Here is a 6897-nt window from a genome sequence, read left to right as displayed (position 1 = left end):
AACTAAGACAGCAGCCTTCTTAATGTTCCTATTAATAACGCGTAGCAGGGTGCGAGCGTTCTAGATCTTCTCTTAAGGGTCTTTAAGGGCGGTAACGATCTAGAAGCAGTGCTCGAGGCTAGTTATAGCAGCTAAGGCGCTGTCGGATAGGGCTTCGATCGGGACTAGTGCGCCTAGGTTTAGGGCTAGTAGGTTGCTACTACTGCTAGCGCCTAGCGGATTTAGGGCGCCGGAAGACATCTTAGTCGACCGGAGCGGAAAGGAGTTAGTAACGAGTTTTGCAAAAAAACGTTCGTAGCTTGTTAATAATAATTAAAGGGTTTAGATAGAAGGAGGGGGAGGGGATAGGCGGTAGTAAGTTAGTTAGTATTCGAGTAGAAGAAAGAGCTTAGAAAGCTCGCCTTAAATAGGGTACGAAGGTAGCGTAGTCCGTATATTCCGGTAAAGCAAACGGATAACGATTATATATAGACCCTAAAAAGTGAAGCTATATACGAGACTCCTTTATTAGTAGGGCGGCTAAAGTTTAATAATCGATCTAGCTAATTGCTAGTAGCGACTACGCGCTTTTATTAACCTCTAGCTTTCGTAGATTCCCGCGCACTCGAAATGTAACTAGTTAGTTCGAGTACCTAGTAGTAATCTATAGTAGTAAGGCTAGCGGGACTAATAATACCCCCGGGGTAGTATTAGCTTTTCTCTAGAAATGCTCGGCAACTAAGAGCAAATCGCCTAGGCCTAGCGTAGCTTATATTAGCCTATAGCACTGTCGTTGTAGATACAGTATTACCTTTTACAGCAGTAGGTATATAAACGTAGCTCGTGCGTTCTTCTTTCTTCTAGATACTAAGCTTAGCGGCCTAAGGTCCCCATTCTTAGAGGCTATAGGCCTAGGTTACTGCGTCTATCTAAGAGCTAGGAAGGGAGAGGGATCCTCCCTTTCTTAGTATCCTACGTAGCTAGTGCTAATTAGGGCAGGAACATCCTCTAGTAGAGTATCTTATTATCGTTATTACTTAAGGAAGGTTGCTAGAGTCTAGGAATCTAGAGGGAAGTAGTCCTAGAAGGGTAGAGGGGCTAGGTTCGGCTATCTTCCTAATACTACCCCCGGGGTATTATTAGGAAAATACGCCTCGTATAGTTCTATCTAAGGAAACAAGAGCGAAGGAATAAAGTTATAGCAATATTAATCGAAGGTAAAGGCAAAAGTAAAAGATAATAATAGGATAAACTAAAAGCAACAATCGAGAGCGTAAACATTAGTAGGAATAGATAATAGGTAAGGACTAAAGATATAGGGCGGCACTATATTAATAGCGCGGAGAACGATCGATAAGAGTAAGGAAGCAACGTAGCAGAGGTAGGCAGAGGTAAGGAAGAGTAAGCAATTATTTAGTCTTAGGGTCGTCTAGCTATAATTCTAGGCGGTCTTTATCGCTAGACTAGTTAGGTTCCTCGGAGTTAGAGTTAGATAGCTAGAAGTCTAGTTTACTATTAGAATCGGAATTAATATCGGAAACGCTCTATATATAGTTAATCCTTATATAACCCTCCCTCTATTCTTAAGTTATTCCTAATAGCTTACTAAGGCGAATCTAGGGATAGGCATAGTTCTTAGGCAGAATAGGATCTATAATAGCGGTAGGATCCTCCTCCCGATAGGCATCTAAGGACGGTAGAGGGTCTATAGAGGCACTAACTTCCTCCTCGGTCGGTAGAGGGCGGGTAGGTTCGCGTAACTTAACGATCTTCTTTAGATTAGCCCGAGGGTAAGAGTGCTTTAAAGTGGCACTATCTAGCTCCTAAAGGAGGTATACGGAACCCGAGTAAAGGACCTCCTTTACTCTATAAGGACCCTTCTACTTAAAGGCTAGCTTATAGGAGTAACTGTACTCTAGTTCGGACCGGTATAGAAGGACTATATCGCTAACCTTTAGAGGTTCCTAATTAACAGCATTATAGTTATTAAAATACTACTTAGCTTCCTCCCGAAGGCGACGTTGTCGAGCAAGGCCCTCCTAAGAAGTCGTAGTTATATCCTTAAGAGCCTTAGCCCGTAGGGCAAGAAGATCTGCCCTAGTACGAACAGACCCCTAATCGTAAACGCCGTACGTGCGGTAGGACAATTCAATAGGAAGAACGGCGTCCCTCCTAATTATAAGTTCCGCCGGTATAAGTCTAGTCGTATCGATAATAGTAGTTCGGTCCGCCTAGAGAAGGGCTAGGACGCGGGTAGAAATAGGAACTAATCTATCGCTACTATTAGTTATCTTAGATAGGGCATCAATTAACGACCGATAGCCGCGCTTAATAATAGTATTCGATTAGGGATAGTACGGGGAGATGCGAACGTTTTTCGCCCTATACGAAACAAGTAGCGCTTAAACCTCCTTAGCTATATTGTTCGTAGCGTTGTCTAAGATAACCTCGTAAGGTGTTCCCTAGCGGCAAAACAGATCCTTAAACAGGAAGGTAGCTATATTACGGGCATTAATAGCACCGCAACCTTTGTAGAAATAATAGGCCTCCGGCTATCGAGAAAGACCCTCTCGAATAATATATAGGCTATTATTGCGGCTAAGATAGACCCTATCGCTATACTACCGCTCCCTAACTAACTAGGTAGTAGGGATACGTAGCTCTCCTAGACGCCGGTAGCTATTCCTAAAGTTGCACTTAGGACAGCTCTTATAGTAGCGGGAGATATCGGCCTATACGCCGTCCTACTAGTACCGACGACGAAGGATATCGAAGGTGCCCTCCGCCGCCCGGTAGCCGAGCTTATCGTAAACGGAACGAAGGATTTCTTATCGGGCTGCTAGATCGTTAATAATACGCTAGAGCGGTATATTAACTATAGCCTATTACTAAAGGATACGATCCTTAATAAGGAATCTCCGAGAATAGCGAATAATACGACGGTATTAACTCTTTAATAGACCGGGAGCTCTCTTCGTATAGGTAAGGAAGTAGGCGATATTATAGGAGTCGTCGGAGTAGACCCTATTAAGGATATTATCCCTGCCTAGTTCGCCCGCCTTAGTATCGTCCTAGCCCTCGTCGTTAGCAGTAGGGTCTTCGTTAGGCTAGTTACTAGGTTAGTCGTCGGCAGTAGGCCTAGTAATTACTAGCATAGCATTAATATAGAAGGCAGTAAAGAAGGTACGGTTAATAACCGCGTCGATATCCTCTTCTTCTATTATCTCGGCGATGTCCTCTTCTATAGTAGGCCTTCTAGAAAGGCTATCCGGTCTAGTATACTTCTTGCTAGGAACATAGAAGACGTCGAAATTAAACAAATAGATCTAGGCAACCTACCGAGCTATCGCAGAGTTAGGTAGGTCGGAGGCTATACGGTTAAGTTAATAGACTAGCGTCTAAGCGTCGACTTCTAAGCGAAAGAACACTCTAAAGAGCTAAGGTCGGAACTTCTTAAGAGCCTTATAGATACTAAGGCACTCTCGCTTACTAGCATCGTATCGGGCCTCGATAGGTTTCTATAGACCGGACTCGTACCGGATAGGGTAACGTAAGGAGGGCTCCTTACGATTATACTGCATTAGTATCTCGCCGTAGCCTTCCCCGCTCGAGTCGATAGCAATAATTAGCAGACCTACGCCTTCCGAGTAGTTAATAGAGGTAAGCGTAGGCGCGCTAACAAGTGCTTTAGTAACCTTATCCTTAGCGGCTTAGTAAACGGAGGTCTATTTAAACTCTGTATCCTTCTTAAGCAAGGCGTATAGAGGCTTATATACTAACGCAAAGTTTTCGACCTAGATACGGAAGTAGGAGACTACTCTAAGCTAGATCCGGATATCTTTCTAGTAGGTAGGGTCGGGCTAGGATACAATCTTTAGGACCCGTATATTGTTAGGATAGCGGCCGTTCTTATTAGTTACAAACCCGACAATGTTTATTCGTTTATATAGGAGCTGAAGCTTCTCCCTATATACCGTTAGGTTAGCTCGCTCTAGGTCGTAGAGGACACTATCGAGGTTCTGAATATATTCGAGAAAGAACCTACGGATACTAGGCTCTACTTCTTTATTATCGTACCTAGTTTTAGGGCCCTTAATACTAATGTCGTTAAGGAAAGGCATCGCTATATAGGAGATATAGGCCGCGAGGACTTAGTTTATAATACGAACGAACTAGGCTACGGAGTTGGTTGCCCCTTATAGAAGGGTAGTTTGTCTATATAGCCTAAGAGGTATCTCGAAACTAGTAAGGTCGCAGCTATTAGGATAGAGAGGGATCTAGTCGTAGCCCGAGAAAACATTAACTAGTAAGGCTACAATACAGTTAGCAAAAGCTTCCGAGAACCTATTAGTCTCCGGAGGGAGGTTAGTATCTCTAATCGTAACTGCGTTAAACTTTTATATAGCGTTAATTAGACGGTACTTCTTTAGTTCCCTAGGAGCTGTCTTCTTCTAAACTAGGAAGTATAGGTTGCGATACGAGGCATAGGAAGGCTCTAAGGTACTAGCCTTTACACGCTGCCGTATTATGTCCTTAACTATACCTCTTAGGCTTAGGTTTAGCTTGAACCCTAGGTAAGCCTAAGGCTTATACTCGATCGTTCGGATCCTCTATAGAGGGGCAACCTCCGGGTTAATCCTACCTAGATACGTAAAGTTATATACTAATACGGCTTCGCGGTTGTATAGAAGCTCGTATAGCAAATCTAGTTCGAGATCCGAAAGCTCGATACTAGGTTTGATGTTCGCTAGTCTCTCCGGCGTTAGCCTCGATCCCCTAGGAATAGCGGAGAACTTTTTAGTAATATACCTCTAGTCGTATAGACTATCCCTAGGTATTAACATCGCTTCGCGGTTAAGGCACTTTTGTCGCTAGTTAGGATTTCCGCTAGGATTAGACCTATCGGTTATATATACGCTGCCTTTTACGGGCTTAATCTTGTTAGCTACCCTCTTATATAGGGTATATATACTAACCGCTCGTAATACCCGAGCTCTCTCTCTTTAACGTTAGGCCCGGAGATTAGCGTAATAGAACAGCGCGTAAACTTTATTAGAAGTCTCCTTAAGTCGGTAGGTATACAGCTAGTAATCCTAATTTATAATTCTAGCGAAAACGTTAGATTCCTAATAACACCCCCGGGGTAGCATTAGCTCGGCGTTCTAATTAGTTAGTTCGGATTCGGGTAGATCCGCTTCCGGCGGCGATGCCTACGACAGCATTATTACCGAGATTCGTACACTAGGTAGTCGTTATACTATTATGCTCGCTATCGCTTCGAGCATTCGTCTCCTTAGTATAGAGCCTAGAAACTAGCCTTATCGCACGGAGCGGCGCACCTCTAGATATAACCTATTCGAGCTATATTAACTTATAGCGCAGATTGCCGGTCTTACAACCGCGCTATAGCGTTTCCCGAAGAGCGCTTAGAAGTAGTAAGGATATCCTCGTAGGACTTGTAGCTAGTGTTTCCGATATAACTAGTAAATACGACTCGGTTGCCCTTCTAGTTAGCGATAGTTCCTTCCTAGGAGCTATCGTCGCAGTTGCGCTAGACACCCCGGGTTATGCGAGACTATAGTCGACCTAGAATAATTAGCGTATTCGGGTTAGCGGCAATCTAGAAGGTAAAGGAAAAGCATATACCGAAAGCGTCTACTATAACATTGTAGCAGGCACCTACTAGCGCAACCTCCCTATTCACTCCCTATATACTAAGGGAAATATCTCTATTTATTAGTAGTCGGAGCTGTTTAGCCTAGCGCTTACTTATAATAAGTGACTCTAAACTATTATTAAGCATTGCTAGCAACTGCTAACTATAGCTTCCGATAGTAACTTAGATATAGATAGCGGGAACGACGGTAAAGGAACGGGTAACTGCGGAAAGGTCTATATTATTAGGGATAGAGTAAAGTTCCTTAGGTCGAGGAGGTCTTACTCGACCGATTTATTAGCTAGTAAATCGGACAGCCTTAATAGAAACTGAAACCGAAGCAGGGTCGGCATTATTATTATCCCCTCGGCCTATCTCCTTAATCCCCTCTTCGTTAGTATTATCGATAGTCTCCTAGCTCTCGTAGGTTACTAATTCGCCTTCTACTAACTCCTAGGCCCCTAAAAATTCAGGAAGGAACTATAGGGAAGAGACGTCGATATAGTCCTCTCGCCCCTGTTTACGTCGGAGGGCTATAAGGTCTTTTATAAAGGTAGCATCGTTAGGAATCCGGCTCTAGAATAGGTTAGTAGGCAAACCGTATACTAGAAGCTCTCCTATAGATACGTTAGACTTAAGGTCTAGGAACTATAAAGCTTAGAAGAGAGCATTTACCTTTATATCGTAAGAGTTAGTAGGCCCGGCACTATACTTCTTTATATACCTATTAAAGCGAAAGCTCTTTAGGTCGGCTAACTTTCGTTTGTAGGCCGGCAGGTTAGCTAGACCTAGGGTGCTACTAATATCGGTAGCAACATCCTCTATATCGACCTCTAGAGTCTCTAGGACGACTAGGCTTTCTATAGGTAGGGTGCTAGGTGCGGTGCTAGGTATAGTGCTAGATCGGGCAGCACAGTCTATAGCTGTCTAGAGAGTCTTAGTTTTTGCGGTTAACTCGCGCTATTGCTTAGCCTTATCGGCCGCCTTATTCTTTAGTACCCTAGTAGGGGCTGCCGCACTAGGGCGAGTAGGGTTCTAAGGGTTCTTACCCTTACTTTAGGACTAGGTCTAAGACCGTGTAGCAGCGTAGACATCTATACTGTTCTTAGTAACCGCGTAAATATTAGTAACTGCGTCCGGATCCTAAGACACAAAGTTGACTTTAACAGGCTTAGTAGTACTATTACTACTCCGCTCCTTAACCTGTTTTGCCCTAACCTTCTAAGTTTCTCGTTTAGCAATAGCGGCGAGGGTACTGTTCC

The sequence above is a fragment of the Pseudocercospora fijiensis genome (assembly GCF_000340215.1).
Source record: "Pseudocercospora fijiensis CIRAD86 unplaced genomic scaffold MYCFIscaffold_1, whole genome shotgun sequence".
NCBI classification, from domain to species: Eukaryota; Fungi; Ascomycota; class Dothideomycetes; order Mycosphaerellales; family Mycosphaerellaceae; genus Pseudocercospora; species Pseudocercospora fijiensis.
Note: the sequence above shows the minus strand (reverse complement) of the source record.